Source organism: Dermacentor silvarum, chromosome 5 (assembly GCF_013339745.2).
Source record: "Dermacentor silvarum isolate Dsil-2018 chromosome 5, BIME_Dsil_1.4, whole genome shotgun sequence".
NCBI classification, from domain to species: domain Eukaryota; kingdom Metazoa; phylum Arthropoda; class Arachnida; order Ixodida; family Ixodidae; genus Dermacentor; species Dermacentor silvarum.
The window spans coordinates 51,404,666-51,422,262 of NC_051158.1; the positions used below are offsets into that span (position 1 = coordinate 51,404,666).

At 46.8% G+C, this 17,597-nt stretch overlaps 1 protein-coding gene across 7 annotated transcripts in view; it reads right to left on the bottom strand.

Moving 5' to 3' along the window:
- LOC119453386 (protein dimmed) overlaps nucleotides 1-17,597 on the bottom strand; it is a 510,248-nt gene that overhangs the window by 139,318 nt on the left and 353,333 nt on the right. For 6 of the 7 annotated variants that reach the window (XM_037715426.2, XM_049667836.1, XM_049667832.1 and 3 more), the window contains one exon: nucleotides 8,675-8,696. The exons of the other annotated variant lie outside the window; for it this stretch is intronic. The gene's annotated coding sequence lies outside the window, so the exon portion shown is untranslated. The remainder of the gene's footprint in view (nucleotides 1-8,674; nucleotides 8,697-17,597) is intronic. 7 annotated transcript variants of the gene reach the window in all.

Sequence of the window (17,597 nt, forward strand, 5' to 3'; positions counted from 1 at the left end):
ATAGATAGATAGATAGATAGATAGATAGATTATGGAACAACGGCCAAATGGTGCCAAAATGTAATATTAGCCTAAACGTCAGAAAATGGTGCTGCACAAATCTCACCAACCATGTCCATAGGTCAGAGACAAGTTACAACATCAAAAAGTCAATGACGAGCAACAAGTGAGGCTATAACTACGCTGGTGTCTGCTTTTATGATAGCTTTAGGTGAAAGCAGTGCATTCATGTTGCAGAGACAACGGTGAGTAAAGTGCTGCATTTCATACGAAGGAATTTTAAGCAAAATTCAGAATATAGTCTATATTATATTTGTGTAATTCGGGACTCTCATCAGCAGTACCTCATGGCTAGACTGAAAGAAAGTGCAATATCAAGTAGCAAGATTCGCGTGTGATAACCATATGAATAATTCTCGAGTGTTCCTGATATAAATAAAGTCGCAGTTTCGGCCCAAAGGCGAAGCAACGTTTGCAATAGCAAATTAATGCACTCCCGCCGCGGTGGCTCAGTCAGCTAAGGCGTTGCGCTGCTAAGCACGAGGTAGCGGGATCGAATCCCGGCCACTGCGGCCGCATTTCGATGGAGGCGAAATGCAAAAACGCCCGTGTGCTTGCGTTGTAGTGCACGTTAAATAACCCCAGGTGGTCAAAATTAATCCGGAGCCCTCCACTACGGCGTGCCTCATAATCGTAACTGGTTTTGGCACGTAAAACCCCAGAAATAAAGAGAGCAAATTAATACTCAGCTATACAAAGTAAGGAGAGTAGTTTTATTGGTCGTGTACCTGCAAATATTTGCTTACTAACCAAACTAAGAAGCATGGTGTCAGCGCGCACAGGCAAACATGAACACACCACACTCGATGAGCGCAGACACTCGCTGTCAAAACGCTGGCGTGAGCGAGCGCGGCTACAGCAGCGAGCTGAAGTGACCTTCGTGCTGTCTATAACTTAAACGCAAACTGATCGTCAAGAAAGCAGCATGCACAAATGCATGAGCCGTCGAAGCGCCTAGACTGCCCTCATCGCAGATCGAAGATCGCTTTCAAGATATGGTGCGCGCGGCCGCGGAATACGGTGTTGCTGCGGGAGTACCACGCCGCTCTCCCTCCCTACCCTCTCCCCGGAACCTAGCGCGCGACGGAAGATGGCGCGCTTCCTTCCCGCTTTCCTCCCTTGAGTGCGGGAGATCGAGCCGCGATCGTCGATTCCCCTCGCACGCTTTCATTCGCACACTACACCATACAGCGCACGCCGACGATGTCATCGCCCTTGGACTTTCCACGGAACATCACGGCGACGACGACGTCAGAAATGCGCCTCGGGTGTCCATTTTATTGCTATATCAATAAAAAACACATTGGGAGGGGAGCTGTTAACAATAATAAGTCAGAAACCACGGCTCAAATTTATTCGCCGGATTTATTGTAATCAGACTAGCATGAATTATCAGGAATAGCTCTTATAACCTATGTAAATCTCGCTTCATAGCGATAATTCCCGGAAAATATTGGAATTCCCGCACAAAACACATAGATTTGGTAATTCGTTCTTCTTAACTACATTACGGGAATGGAACGCTTTATTTACGATGTTGTTACCATAACTTGTAATAATATTTTCTTATTTTGCGGTGATAACGTCGACACCAGTAAAAGAATTATTGTTTTTCTCAATGTGTATTTGTTTTTTCGAATGCATGTTTCTATATTTTTGATTTAAATTTAACATTTTGCATAAATATTAAACGTTGTTTATTTTTTGTATTTTGGATAACAACGTTTTTTGTTTGAGCTACGTTATGTTGTATGCTCCCCTCTTAATTATTATACACGTCGGAGGAAAAATTTCTATTTCAAGAGAACTAACTGCCTTTCAAAAGACTTCGGGTGAATATAATCCATAACATCCGCACGCAGTATGACCTTTTATTTGTAATACATCGCCTTAAAGATTTGACGCAATAAAGAAACGCTTTCTCGAACACGGAAGATTCTTCCAAGAAGAAACGTAGGATTTAGAAGCATACATCAGCGGGCTGCGAATGAGCGGGTTCGCAATAGAAGCGCTCTTCTTTGTTTCACCGTTCAACGTGTCTCTCTTTCGTTTCGAGGCTGCACGTTCTGTACGGTTGCGATGAGCAGGCCGAGTGGAAGCAAATGATCTATGATGGCTCGGGGGAGTCGTCGTATATCGACGTAGATAGATTAGGTCACGTTTCCTAGAAGGTGCGTTCTTGTGACGACAGCCCGACACAGAAATAACACTGTGCTGAGTATAGAGACACGTCGACGCTATCTGAATAAACAAGACAATTCATCACGCGCGGGATGACGTTGCGACAAATGGTCCGATCAAGTACGGTTCGCGGTTCCTGCTGCAATGAGTTTATATTAATTATCGCGCTCGCACATTCCGTGGCTGCGAACACTTTCCCTACGTAGTAGGGTTGTGACGTAGTTCCACCCGAGACTGTGAAGCATTGCGTGCGAGTTTGTTTGTTTGTGTATTTCTTTTAATATATATCAAAATCAAGCAGCTCATGAGGCCACAGCAGGACTGGGAAGCAGTTACTTTCTTTTTTTTTTCTTTCTCTCTTTGATTTTTTTATTTATTGGCCGGATGAGTGTCTGAGTGGACGACAGATTATCTTTTTAGTGTACCACAGTAAAGTGGGAGCCACGATAGATGCCGAAGCTCACGTGCGACGTTGTGTCCGCGTGCGCGTTTTAATGCGTGAGCATTAGGAGTGTGAAAGGGGGGGGGGGGGGGGAAGTGCGCATGGGTGAAGTGCGCGAAAGCCGGTCACGTGGTAGAGAGGGGATGGGAGAGCTTACAAGAACGTGTATGTATGTCTTGTCCTTTTGGGGTTTTACGTGCCAAACCAGTTCTGATTATGAGGCACGCCGTAGTGGAGGGCTCCGGACTAATTTTGACCCCCTGGGGTTCTTTAACGTGCACTACAACGCAAGCACACGGGCGTTTTTGCATTTCGCCTCCATCGAAACGCGGCCGCCGTGGCCGGGATTCCATCCCGCGATCTTGTGCTCAGCAGCACAACGCCTTAGCTGACTGAAGCACCCCGGCGGATAAATATATATATATATATATATATATATATATATATATATGTGTGTGTGTGTGTGTGTGTGTGTGTGCGTGTGCGTGTGTGCATGTGCGTGTGCGTGTGTGTGTGTGTGTGTGTGTGTGTGTGTGTGTGTGTGGTGTGTGTGTGTGTGTGTGTGTGTGTGAAAATACATACACGCCGCGGTTGAAATCACGGAACCGCGACCTCACAGATGTGCGACGTAATGCAAACGCATTCCTCTCGCATTTACCGCTTGATCGTCACTTTTAACACGATAGCATTTAGGGCCCCGTGTCGCAGAAAATCCGGTGTCGGCAACGAGCGTGTGATCACGGGTGGCGGAGAAAATAATCCAACCACATCGACCGCGCAGGCCCTCTGGTTTTGGTGAACAAAAATTGAATTTCTCACAGTGAAATGCGTCAGAAAAATGGTAAGTACGACTTTACCATTGGGCGTCGGATTCGCCGTCGGATTGTTTACCAATCGGCATCGGATTGTAATTCGAATGTACGAGAAAACATAATTCTGCTACGAGGAAACTCAAACATGTCTACCAGACCTGCGCGCGTCGGGGCAATAGCAAACAATTAATAAAATAATAAAAAAAGCTGCTAGGGCATTCACATTTTAATATAAGACCGCTTAATATTGCCCCTAGAAAAACGTCTTTCCAGCAAACATTTCAGTTTAAAAGTGAAGCCGACTTTAAGGGGATCGATGTAAACTTGGCCTTTGTAAGCTGGCTTTCCCACGTTCAGTGTTGCAGTGAATAAAGCCTACTTGCCGTATGCGAACGGAACGATGCGATGCGAACAGGACCCGATCACGCTATCGCGTTCTACTCTTAAAGGCGAAGCTTAAGCGTCCACCAAGTTTTTCAACAAGCGCCCAATGCACGGTACACGAGCCTTCTCGGTACACGCTCCCATGGGAATGCGTGCGTGCGCACGCGCGCCTCAGCGATCCCCGGAAGTTCGTTGCGCGAAAGCGCGTGACCTCTGCATCGGCGCTGAAAATCCGGCCGCCAACCACCCCGAAAACGGGCGAAAGAGCCAAGAAAAGCAATTTTATTTAAAACGTTACAACTGTACCGCCATCACGCTGCGGCGACGCATCGTTAGCTAATGGGTGGTGTCCAAAGCCAGGCCCCTGCAAACGCATCCTCAAAAGAAAGAACGCAGATCTCGAAGGCTATGTTTTTCATACTGCATGCGCCAGAAGCGATTGCAGGAGCCGGAAACACGTCATGACCGGCAAGTTCTGGACGCCACTGCCTCAAAAGGTGGTGCACTCGGAGACAACATGAATCTCGAAGGCCGCTGCGATCTCAGCAGCTACATTCCCCTACCGGAAATAGTAGGATCGAATGAAAGAGTGTCGCAAACCGTTAATGGGGGCTTTTTTCCGTAACGTGAACGTACTACTCACGTACCAGATATGCCACGCATATCACGTGTCTTGTGTTTACGTACCGTATGTGTGCAGTAGCCGTTCTGATTATATCGCCTGAAGTGGCTACTTCAACGTGCAACTTGTATGCTAAGTAAGCGGCAAACGAGTTTAAAAGAATTACACCGAGTTACAAGCAACCGTGTTCACGGGCTCACGTTGAAGTGATCAATACGAGTAGATAATGCCTACCCGCTCACAGTGCCAGCCGGTTCTATGAGTGTTCGTCACAGCTGTTTTGATGCGATTAGCACTTTTTGCCTACTTGAGACGGTTTGAATCTATCTATCTATCTATCTATCTATCTATCTATCTATCTATCTATCTATCTATCTATCTATCTATCTATCTATCTATCTATCTATCTATCTATCTATCTATCTATCTATCTATCTATCTATCTATCTATCTATCTATCTATCTATCTATCTATCTATCTATCTATCTATCTATCCTCTTACGACGACCCAAGAGCCCAAGTTGTCTACCAGCTTGGGCCACTCGGTAGGTATTCGCGGTCGCGATTGTCGCAATGCCGTCGTGGTCACTCCGCCGTCATCAAACCAGCTTCGTAATCTGTGTGACGTCACCATACGTCTGACAAAATGGGGAACCAACAGGATCCAGGTAATCGCGAGTCGCTGCAGCAGATGCAACTGTTATGCCAGATGCGCCTTCTAACAGTACCAGATGGCACTTCGGGCGTGCGCACATGACGACATTGCAGTGACGTAAACATGACGTTAAAGAAAATACGATTTCAGGAATTAAGAACGTGGTATCAAGAGTACAAAAAAAAAAGAAACGAACGAACTCTTTATGGCAATTTCTACGCTCACTGCAGCAAGAATGTGACGTCACTTGCGACAGTAGCAAAAACACAAGAGTAGCAATTATCAAAAAAGAAAACGCTGGGCCTCATGCCAACAGTAAAGCACATGAACAGAACGCGTTTCCTGGAAGCTAGAGGCAGTGCTGTGCTCTCAGAGCTAACACTACGTGAAGTTTCGCAATACGCAGTAATACGGCAACCCTTCCGCAAACCCAATGATGTTACTTTTATTCTGAAATAAAAAAGAAACGAGACCTATTGTGCTTAAAGCAGGGTTCAATTTACTTTCATAAAATCTAGAGCGCGTGTAGGAGCCAGGTGTTCATTTGTTTGCGCTTAATTTCTGGCTAATTGCGATTCTCTCAGCGGAATTCAATGAAAAATGGCGAGGATTGGCGGGCTTAGCACGTGACAACAGCGAGCTCAACCCGTCAAGAGATTTGCGAGAATTACCTAGCTTATTCGCGTTTCATTCTAGCAAAACGCTTAAGTAAAATGAAAGTAATAAACGAACAAAAGCTTAATCGCCAGCTTTGCGCAACAGACGGTGGTGCTTATATATATATATATATATATATATATATATATATATATATAAGACCTATTTTCCTTCTTTGTGACGTCACAACGCGCAAGGAAGGCGTTAGCTTTAAGGAGGGAGCATTCATACTGCGTCACGTTGTCCCGTAGAAAATAATGACGAGCAAAGACGGAAGTGGCCGAACTCAAACAATATCAACTGACAACAAAAAAAGCAAGAACATGCACGGCGTCATTTAATAAGCAGCCGCCATTGAAGCGCCAGACAGAAATACAATAAGCACTGGATATACCTGAGGCGTGTTGATGACGATGCAACGGCTCGCTAGAGATGCGAATGGTCGGGAAAAAAATTAAGAAAGATTGTGAAGAAAAAAAAAGGCTTCTTTGTCTTTATTTGTTTCTTGGGCACCTGAAAGATTCGGCGAGTAATTTACTGCCCCGACAAATGACAGCGTTAAGCTTAAACGAAATTGTGTACAAGAATGAGACCGAAAGGTGAAACCGAAACCACGCACTTTAACTGATCCTCGTTCTAACGAGCAGACTAATCACTTTGCTGTCAAGCCATGTCGGCATAGCTTGCGCGTCAAAGTTGCGAAGTGCGTGCCGCCTTTGTATTGTATACCATTTTGCGACGTTGAGCGGGGCAGATCTACTTAATCGTGCATCTCTAGCCAAGGGAATAATGTATATTGACAGTATGTTCATACTGTTCACCTGCGTAGCGTACAGAAGCGCCCAGTCGGCTACAAATATGTGTGGTTGGTAGCGTGAAACATAGTTTACTGGTAATGTTCTTCCTTAAAAAAATACAAGAACGAAAATAAACTTTTGTTTAGGCCATTCAGTATTTCCCAAAATTTTGCAACTCTATGGCTCGACCATTGGGAACCGGGGGCCGAATACTGACTGCACAGCGACAGCTGTGCAGCTAAACGTTATCCCTTCACATCTGTAGCGATATAACGATATGATACAGCTAGCTAAATGGTACTGTACAACTATAACAGCACAGCGGTATCCTTAAAGCTGTACGCCTGTAAGGATACCGTTATACAGTTGTAAAGCTACAAGGATGCCGTTTATAGCTCTACACATGTGCAGCCGGACAGCTAAATGGAACTGTACAGGTTTAGCTGTACGTTCAGCGCTATCCTTACAGCTATGCAGCTACAAGGTACTGGGAAACTGTATCGCTGTACACAGCTGCATCTTTACAGTTGTGCAACTGACGGGCACTGTAAAGGACCGATCACATGGAGCACATGATATGCGTCACTCTACGTGTACGTGCGACGTCTCTGAGTCCGTATACGCGTGTGACAAAGGGAAGGGCAAACCACAACGCGATACGTGCACAACTGCGCGTTTAATTGCGCGTATACCACAGTGCTACTAGATCACCCTCAGCGGAAATGTTTTTGCTTGGGTTTGAGAACAAAGTTTACTCTTCACTTCATCACGTCACTTCGTTCTATTTAATTTATCAATATTAGATGTACTGCATTGTTTTCAAAGTGAGAAACACGCTGTACTTGTACGTGCCCATCGTTAGCCCGTTCCGGAAGTTGACAAGCCGGCCACGTGACGTCGGCACACAGGCTGGCACATCCGTCGCGTACGCTCAAAATCAGGCGTTCCGCGCGTCTCCCCTCGCTAGACGCGCAGGACAAGCGCGCACGGCTTCGCAGACGCGTGACGCGTAGCCAGCCTCGTGTGGTTAGCTCCATGTGGTTGGGCCTTTAAGGGATATCGCTGTTCATCTATCGCCACACAACGGTGTTATTAAAGCTGTATAGGACTAAAGGGAATACACGGTGGAGGGTATCGATGTCAAGCTGTCGCTGTGTATGGCCTGTCTAGTGAAAGGTACTGTCAAGATAACGGTTATCGCTGTACGGCTGTAACTATACAGCAGTCTCCTTATATCAGCACTGTTGTACAGCTGTACAGATGAGGTGTGCTGTACTGCTCAGTGGTATCGCTATAAAGCAGCATCGCCGTAGTGCGTTGTATAACTGCGCAGCGGTACACTTAAAACAGAACAGCTAACTGGTACTCTTACATTTAAATGTCGTCGTTGTACAGAGATATAGCAGTACAGCTGGAACACAGCTGGGGTAGCTGTATAGCGAAAAAAAAAAAAAAAAAACGGAATAGCTCTATACAACGCTAGTACAAGTGGTCGGCAGTGAAATCCCTGCACAGTCAAACAGCCGTACAGAAGAAGTAGCTATAGCGAAAGCAGCTGTATTTCTGCACAGCTGAGAAGACGCTATTTAGACGCAGACAATAAGCTCAACAGACACGTAAGATTTTTAAAGCCAGGTGTTGATCAGAGAACAAACGGGGATAGCCGATATTCTAATTGACATTAAGAAGAAAATTGAAGCTGGACAGGCCATTTAATACGTAGGATGGATAACAGGTGGACCATTAGAGTTACAGAATGGATACCAAGAGAAGGGAAGCGCAGTCGAGGACGGCGGAAAACTAGGTGGGGTGATGAAGTTAGGAAATTTGCAGGCGCAAGTTGGAATCAGCGAGCGGAAGACAGGGGTAATTGGAGATCGCAGGCAGAGGCCTTCGTCCTGCAGTGGACGTGAATATAGGCTGACAATGACGATGAAACACGGTCAACAGCTAAGCAGATAGCTATTTAGCTCTGCAGAAGTTGCGGTACTGCTAAACAGCTGCACAGTTGTGGATGCTTAATGCATTTAGCACTCTGGAAACAAATCAAACAGGTTGCTTACCTACAGGGTCTCGTGCTCCAGGCTAGGAAAAAAAGGGGGAAAAAGAAGTAAAATGAATACACGTGCACGAGATAACAACCGGACTGAAGCGAGCCCGACACTGTGACAGCACTGCGGAATAGAATTAAAAAAAGAAAAAAAGAAAGAAAAAAAGACACGCAGCTGCAAATGCTCCACGGCAAAACAACTGGAACGTTCTATCGCTCTTTTTTTTTCTGCAGTTTCAAAGCGAGAGACGACGACGTGGTTAGGAAAGTGACGACTTTTGCGAAAGTGGTGTGTAGGTGTAGAGAATCGAAACGTGCATTTTTGGGCTGAATGGTTGTTCGCCTGCCTCGTTCAGCTTTCTTGTTTTTTTTTTTGTTTTTCGTTCTTTCTCCCTGTTTTCCTTTTCGTTCTTTCCTTTTTTAAACCTTACTTCACCAGGTGAGTACTGGTCGAACAGACAGAGCAATCTCTTCGGAGAGATAGGGGGTGGGGGGGGGGGGGGGGGGGGGGGGGGGGGGTGTTCGAGCGTACTACCAAAGGCCGGCGTTTTTGTTGTTCTATTTGTTCCCCTTTTTTGTGTGTCTTGTGTTTGCACTCCTGTCTTTCGGCAACACGAAATCCTATCAACTTGCTCAACTTTCAGCCGCTCTAAGACGTTGAGATCATCGGAGGGGGGAAAAACGAGAAAGAATGGAAGTGGCATCGTTACAAGCGTAGGTAACTTTAACCAGATAGGGCAAAGAAAGATACGGTGCTAGATTATGATACACACGCGCGCAAGCCGCTCACACATGTTAATTGAATATTGGTCATCGTCGCCATCGTTGAGTCGAGGTAATTTGTCGAGTAGAGGAACATTTCAAAACACGAGTGCAAGCCTGACAGCAACAAACGCAAAGACGTGCTTTGCGCCGGATGGCTTTTTTTTTCACTCAGTAACCGAAGCACTCGAAGCTCGTAAAAAAGACGATAGTTAATCATTCAGTGCGCAATAAAGCCAGCACTGAGTAGTTGGCACGCTAAGCGTAAGTATACTGCAAGTGATTGGTTCCTCAATAAACTGCCAACACAAAGAAATACCTCAGTCTAGCTTGAGTCCTAGATAAAGATCAGGCCTGAACTAAGCCGCCCCCCCCCCCCCTTTCCACCCAGCTTAATTCACTCCAAATACAAGAACGTCAAAGGTCCAGTCATTTACGACCACTTTCGAAAATTGCTCGATAACGGCCATCGGCCGCCTCGAAACGACATAATGCCTGTTTTCCGACGTGTCAGGCCCAGCGTCCACGCCGAACAACGGCGAGCTTCTTTGACCAGCTAGAGCTATGACGTTTAACGCCCCAAGCCAATGTCCATGTTTTGTTTATCGCAAAATCATCTTGCCTGTTAAGTAAACAGGCCAGATGATGATGTTAAGTAAACAGGCAAAACGCCTAGAAAGAGCGCGTCGATCATACAACAAAATTATAAATACATGAACCGGTCTTTTCAATCACCTAGCCCTTTCTTGAGGTTTTATTTTCGGAGGTAGAGAGAGAGAAAGACGTTTAATATAAAAAAAGAACGTGTTAGCTTGCCACAAATTTGTAGTCGAGTCGGGCTTAACGATATGAAACAGCCCTTATTCATTCACTTGACATTATTTCATATAAAGCTTACGCTATATTGTATTACATTCAGCCACTGATTCAGTAATTCACTCGACGGTTAATAAACAAAAAGAACTATCCTATTCTTCGCCCACTTATAGAATAAAATCGAGTCGATCCCATGGAGTCGAGATCGCCTTCGGTCGATCGACCGGTCGCTCGCTCTATAGGCTTCTTCGTCGAAAATAATCTTGTCCTTCGCTTACTCCTACATCAAAATCTCGTGGCTCCCCTGAACCTAAAACAGTCCTCGCTCACTCACTCTTACGCGGCATACCGCATGCTTACCCTAACCTCACTTCTTTTGTGTCCCTAATTAACCCTTCCTCAAGGACCTTACGAACCCGGCACACTATTCATGTGCCGTGATCTCTCTGACCCAAAAATAAACGAGGATCCCCCCCACTTTCGCGAGCCGCTTGCCTCAAAGTGAGGCTACTTAACTATAGTGGGAACCTCCAGCTTCTTTCTTATCGCCACAAGAGCGGCTGTCAAGAGTTCCGAGATAAGAAAAAAGACAAAAAAAAAAAGAAGGCAGCCGAGAAGAGATAAAGCGCGACAGCTTCCCAAAAAGGAACTCCTCTTGCGTGCTTTTCCTGGTAGGAAAGTGAAAGAAAGAGAGAGAGAGAGAAATGACTGGCACGCCAAGGCTTCATTGCATCGCGTGAATGGAACGGCGTTAGAGTGTGGATGCGTGGAGCTCGAGGGGGGCCGGCAGAATGATATGTCGGCGCTGGAGCGTGACGCTGCCGCCGACGAGGCGAGCTATGGAATCACGCCCTCTCCAGGCCACTTTATGTACTTTTGCCCCTTCCCATCCCCCTTCATTCCCGCCCCCTTCACCTTGACCCGCCAGTACCGCGTTTTCTCGTGCAATAGAGGGAGCCACGTTTGCGGAGCTTTAGCGAGTCTGTGCATACCGTATTGCTGTTTGCAGAATAGGTGGTGTCCGAATCTCACCCCGAGGTGACTGCTCTCTCGGAATAACGGACGCCAATCTCGAAGGCCGCGCTTTTGAGTTTGACCGGCACCGGAAGCGACTTGCAGAAGCCGGAGACACTGTCCTGGCCACCATGTTTCCAATGTTCCCTATTGCGCAACGCCGGAGACACGGACAGAACCAGTAGCAGTGCTAGCGACATCTTGCGTTGGTTAGCTCAACCGCATAGCGTCAGAACCGATTTCTGTTGATGTTGTTCTCGTCGCCATCGTTGTTGCTGGTGATTATGATTTATAATCACGACTATATGAATACTGCAATAATACTGCAAACCAGCCAACTAGGCAACACATAGGCTTTCATTGCATAAGGATATGTTGTCAGGCTTGTTGGTTTGACATGGTTACGTATCGTATAGATCGCGTACGAACAAATGACCAATGTACGAGAACAAAATTCGACAGGCGCTTTTCCACGTGTCCCTGTTATTTCCTTACGCATTTTGCCGTGTGTAAAATAAACTCTTCGTTGAATGCAGCGCTTGGTCTGTTTTCACGTGCCTTCGTCCGCTGCTCGTACACGCTGTATAACACACGTAGGCTTTCATTGCAATAGTACTTTTGCACGCTCTCACTGCACTCGGCGTTACGAGATGGCACCACCAACACGGCCTGCTAGCAGTCTACGTTCCCGGTGTTGCGCAAATCGTAACGAGACGAAACTTTCTTTCAAGAGCGGCGCGAGAAACCCGGACACTAGAGGATTATTATAGAACTTCCTCCCATCCACGTGTCCAGTTGTGGCAGTCCTTATGATTGTACTGTCCTTAGTATTGTTTGACTATTGAGCCCCCTTGCGTGATACCTTAACGAGGCATAGGGGTCAGATGATACGCGAAAGCCTTCGTGCGCAAAACGGAAAAATGCTTTGTCAAGAAGAATTGGGTGTGAATTTCTGCAGCATCCGAAGGAAGGACGCACGCGCTATCAGCACTCAAGCACGAGAACCATAAGGGAAACTGAGGAGCTGAAGCCTCGTGAAAACGTCTACGACACAAGTCAACGCTGAGTGAGAACGTCCTCGCGAGCCGATTCTGTCGGTATCTCCTTACTGAGAGATTGCCTAAGTGTATGTTAAAGAACGTGATTAAAAAAGATCGATGGGCGATTACGTCGAAAACAGATGCGACATGTCTCCCGCTAACGCTATTTTAACTAAGTTCTGCAGACGTGAGTCTGCTTAATGTCTGGGTAACCCTGATGCACGGTAGGGAATATGCTGAGTACTGGAAGCAGGTTTTTTCAAAGCTATTATGGTTGCCCTACACAAGACGGCGGACCTCCCGCTCACGGAACCATTAGAGAGTTTTAGCGTGTTCGGTATTCGGGTAAACGCAGGCGGACTGAACGCTTTACCGTATGGGCGGAGGCGTAAACGTGAGCTACCTGCACGGTGCAGTCAACCAGACAAACACGGCTAATATTGCAGTGACCAAGTGCATGCTACTTCGCTGCTGATGTAAATTGTCGGCAGTGGCGTAATCAGTGTTGCTGCCGAAAATTTACAACCGCTACCAGGTGAATGCACCGTGCAGGCCGCTCCCGTTTACGTCGCCGCCCCTCCGGTAAAACGCCCAGTCCGTCTGCGTTTACCCGAATACCGGACACGCTGAAACTCTGTATTGAACCGAGGGCATAAGCTAGCGAGCGGCGAGGACATCTTGTGTGGGTGAAGCAAAAATGTGCGGGGAAGCGCACTTGGAGAATTTCGGCATATCCCCCCGTTGTAGCTTTTTGGGCTATCAATGGGCGTATCTTCCACGCTTCCTGTCTTGGCTACCTAAGCCCCACTGGCCCTCGGTGGATTCGCGCCGGGATCAGTCGCTATTGTAGACCTGCTTCTTTTTTATTTTCTTCTTTATCCGCTGGCACTCGGCGTAATTAAGAGGAGTCTGCCTTCCGGTTACTGAACCGAGACCCCAGGCTGCTTAGCATCAATATCGAATGATAGTCGACGCACACGCGACGATAAGCTCCGGGTTCGGGAGGGGAACGGGAATCCCGGGTGGCAGCCAGCCGGGGACGGCGGAGAATTAGATGGACTGATGAGATTAGGGAATTCGCAGGGTTACAGAACGCCTACGCGTGTTGCAGGACTGCCGGAATAGGTGGATATCCCTCCGGATAGCTCTGTGCCCTACCGTGGACTTAAGCTAATGAATGGAACGGTTGTCACCCACCTGAATGCACCGAAGTACCATCTCACTCACTCGATTGACCGATCGATCGATCGATCAATCAATCAATGATTCAATCAATCACTAATTCACCTGAGAAGGGTGACCGATTGGGCTAGCTGATTTTGCATACTGATAAGCGGTGCAGCGCGAAACAAGTTACATAAACGTCCGTTTCAAGCAATAAATTTCAGTTGGCAGTAATCGCTTGTTGTCATCTGTTTCTCGTCCTTCCCTTTTCTTTGGCGCTGCAACACTTATCAGTCATTCAACATCAAAGCTCAAGACGTTGAGGACAATGGCCGAAAGAAAAAACGCGAAACTGTCATTTTGCCAAATAAAGTGCGAGCATGTTTTGAAAAGAAGAAATCTTGAAGAATTTCACCATGTTCTGGGAGCGAACCCGTGGCCAATACCCGAGCGAGGTAGTCGCTTTACCTACCGAAATGAACTATGCAGCAAGCTAGAAGTTCGAATCGCTGAAACAACGAACACTGAAAGAAGAAACAGCTATCACTATTTTGGGCGTCACTTTAGGCCGTCCTCTAAGTGACTCCATTTAAACTGCATAAGAGTTTAGTATTCCGAAGTATGCACTCGGGGCCACTGTGGGAGGTGGCGGAAAGGGTGGCTCCGGAATAATTTTGATCACATGGGCTGCCTTAAACGCGCGCCTAAATCTACTCGTACGAGCGTTTTTTTTTTTTTTTGCATTACCGCCACCATTAAACTGAGGCCGTAGCAAAGGGTATTCGAACACGATACCACAGGTTCAGCAGCAATCGCTAATATCGTCTCAGGGTCTTTTCAGGATGAGGACCATGAAGGCGACTTTTTACTTATGTCGATGGCTATTAGGGTGCACGCACTAACGTCATGGCGACAGCCATAGCGTTGTACAGCCAGCACGTTGAATAGCTGCGCAATATCTCTGTCCCGTTATCTACGGCAGCAACGTGGAAGCTGTGAATATGACAACAATATGGCGTACAGTCGAGGGCATAAGTCTAGAGACCACGACATCGGCAAAAAATCTTAATTTCTTCTAGCACACTTGATCTTAGCCAAAAGGCCGAGAAGCGATTTTAATTTCTTCTAGCACAGCCATGCAACGTGAAATTGTCTTGATGCATGACGCTGGTCAAACAGGCGGACGTAGGCAGTGTCACTTGATTTCAGCCTTTATGCCTAGGCTGTGAGGAAAAAAAATTTTTTTTTTTTTACCGCCACCTCTGGTCCCCAGACTTTTGGTCTCTACTGTGGGTTGCGTTATCTCGACTCTCTTATCTATAGCAGCGCTAGACCTGCGAGAAGTGCAACAACATGGCGCACGTTATCCTCATCTTATTACCGTTAGAAGCTGTGGAAGCTGTGAAAAGACCAATGTGGCGTACGTGCCTTTTATCCCGATGCTTTTATCTCTAGCAGCGCTGTAGAGGCTGCGAGAAGGACAACAACATGGCGCACGCGCGCGTTATCTCGATCCTCTTATCTATAGTCCCGCTCTGGAAACTGCCAATAGGACAACAACAAGGGACACGTGACTTCACGTGGGTAACTCCTACTGCTGGGAATGATACGGATGCATACCCATGAGCGCGCGCTACAAGCGAGAAATTACGGGGTTCCTCTCCCCAACACCACACTGGCCACTGCATGGAGCTCACGAAAAAAAAAAAAAAAAAAAAAGCGGCCCAATTCCGCCGGCGGCGTCGAAAAGGGAGGAGAGCTCGAACGCCCAGCCGCGAACGTCAGTCAACCGCAGTCCGGAAACTAGGAGGCCGCGCAACAAGTGCTCCTTTCACTCTCTCTATTTCTATATCTCTCTCTCTGTGTTCCAGTTCGTGCTCCTGCCTGGCCTGCTGCGTGCCGACGACTGCGAGCCGTAGCTTTCCGAGAGGCTAGCACCCCAGGTCGACGGCGCCAGCGTGCGCCCCAAGGCGTGAAAGCCGGCCACGCGCGCACGCGAGGTCCGCAAAGCCGATGAGCGAGCGGGTAAGCTCCGCTTCGGGGCTTGCGACTGAAACCGGAGTCCTTTTCACTCATTACAAACATGTGCCCTGGACGACTTCCGGTTTTTGCCCACGGAGGTAGCTGCGAAAAGCATCTTTCAAAAAAGCAGGACTGCGTTGAAGTATAAGCCCGCAGATTTGCACCACTTTTACCCTCTACACAACCATAATTTTACAAGTGCTGTTCCCAGTATGTTATACGAAAAAAGTGTAAGCATTAGTCTTGAGGCATTATGCGCCATTCTTTTATCTTAAACCGTGAAGAGATTTTCAGTACACTGAAACAGTTAGGAAACGCTTTTTGTACCCCTCGTGGCCGACTGATAAGGCACGTGACCGCAAGTTTCTTGGGGGCTCGACGCTCGCTGCTGCTGTTGCGCGCGCAAAGCCGTCTGTAGCTCTTGATGCAACGAGTCATGAAATAAAAAAAATAAATAAAAAATGTTAGGCGTGCGTTCAAGAGCGAAGGGGGGGGGGGGGTAGCCGATGTTCTCGATGTTCTAGTTGACATTGATAGGCGTAAATGCAAATAGGCCAGCCATGTTGTGCGAAGGGCGGATAATCGATGGTATAAATTATATTTACAGAATGGGTGTCAAGAGAAGTGAAATGCATTCGAGGCCGGCAGAGAATTACCTGGTGTGATCAAACTAGGAGAGATAGAGAAAGGACATGCAAATAATAAGGCAGGCAGAGAAAGTCCACTGTGATGTAAGCGACATCATCATCATCATCATCATCATCATCATCATCATCATCATCATCATCATCAGCCTATATTTTATGTCCACTGCAGGACGAAGGCCTCTCCCTGCGATCTCCAATTACCCCTGTCTTGCGCTAGCGTATTCCAACTTGCGCCTGCAAATTTCCTAACTTCATCATCCCATCTGGTTTTCTGCCGACCTCGACTGCGCTTCCCTTCTCTTGGTATCCATTCTGTAACCCTAATGGCCCACCGGTTATCCATCCTACCATTGCATGGCCTGCCCAGCTCCATTTCTTCCGCTTAATGTCAACTAGAATATCGGCTATCCCCGTTTGTTCTCTGATCCACACCACAGCGACATACTGAAGGTTATCTGCTCTATATCACAGGATGAAATTAGGAAATTCGTAGGCATAAGGTGGGGGATCACCTGGCGAAACACAGGGCTAATTGGACATCGTTGGTAGAGGGTATTCTGGAAATTAATTTCAAGTGAATACATCTTGCCAGCTGACCCGCTACAATTCGTAATTTGCGATATGTTCCGTAAAGAAAGTAATTAGTGAATTTTCGTTAATTAGTTGAATATGTGTTTCGATTTATCGTGCTAGTAATGTCCGCCTCTTCGAATAATCCAGCTCGAGGACAAGAATTATGCTACCTGCCACAGGCTATTTAAATTATGGTGTTTTACGTGCCAAAACCACGATCTGATTATGAGGCACGCTGTAGTGGGGGACTCCGGAAATTTGGACCACCTGGGGTTCTTTAACGTGCACTTTAATCTAAGTACACGGGTGTTTTCGTATTTCGCCCCCATCGGCCACAGGCTATTAAAAAAAATACGGTAAATTGAAAAATGATCGCCCCGTATATATACTTAAAAGTGCAGCATCGAAGGCCCACGTACGAATAAGCGAAGTACGCCGTAAAAGACGGCTCGTTTAGCAAAGCGTTATGCGTGCTATTCGCGCTGCTTCGCGTTTAGCACACATCACCACTGCCGTACATAGTGCGATGGACTAACCATGCTGGTATTCGTTTATTACATCACGCTACCATGTGTTTACACAGCGCTACGGGTTTCTGAACGAAGAGGCAATGATAACAATAATGATACCGCGTTATCACCACTGCGATCAATGAATACATAATGGGGAGAGAATAAACTGCGTTTTAGCGTAGCTATATTTACACGGCCCAACGTGTATAACATATAGAGCAAAAGCTCACACGGCCATCTGTGTTTTCGCACTGCTGAGTGTTCAGTGTTAGACCATGCGCTTGCATTTTAGCGTGGCGTGTGTTTATCCTATCACGATCCACCATTCTTAGCCGGCTATATGATTTAACGCATAGCACTTTGCGATGTCCATGCCCCTACATGCT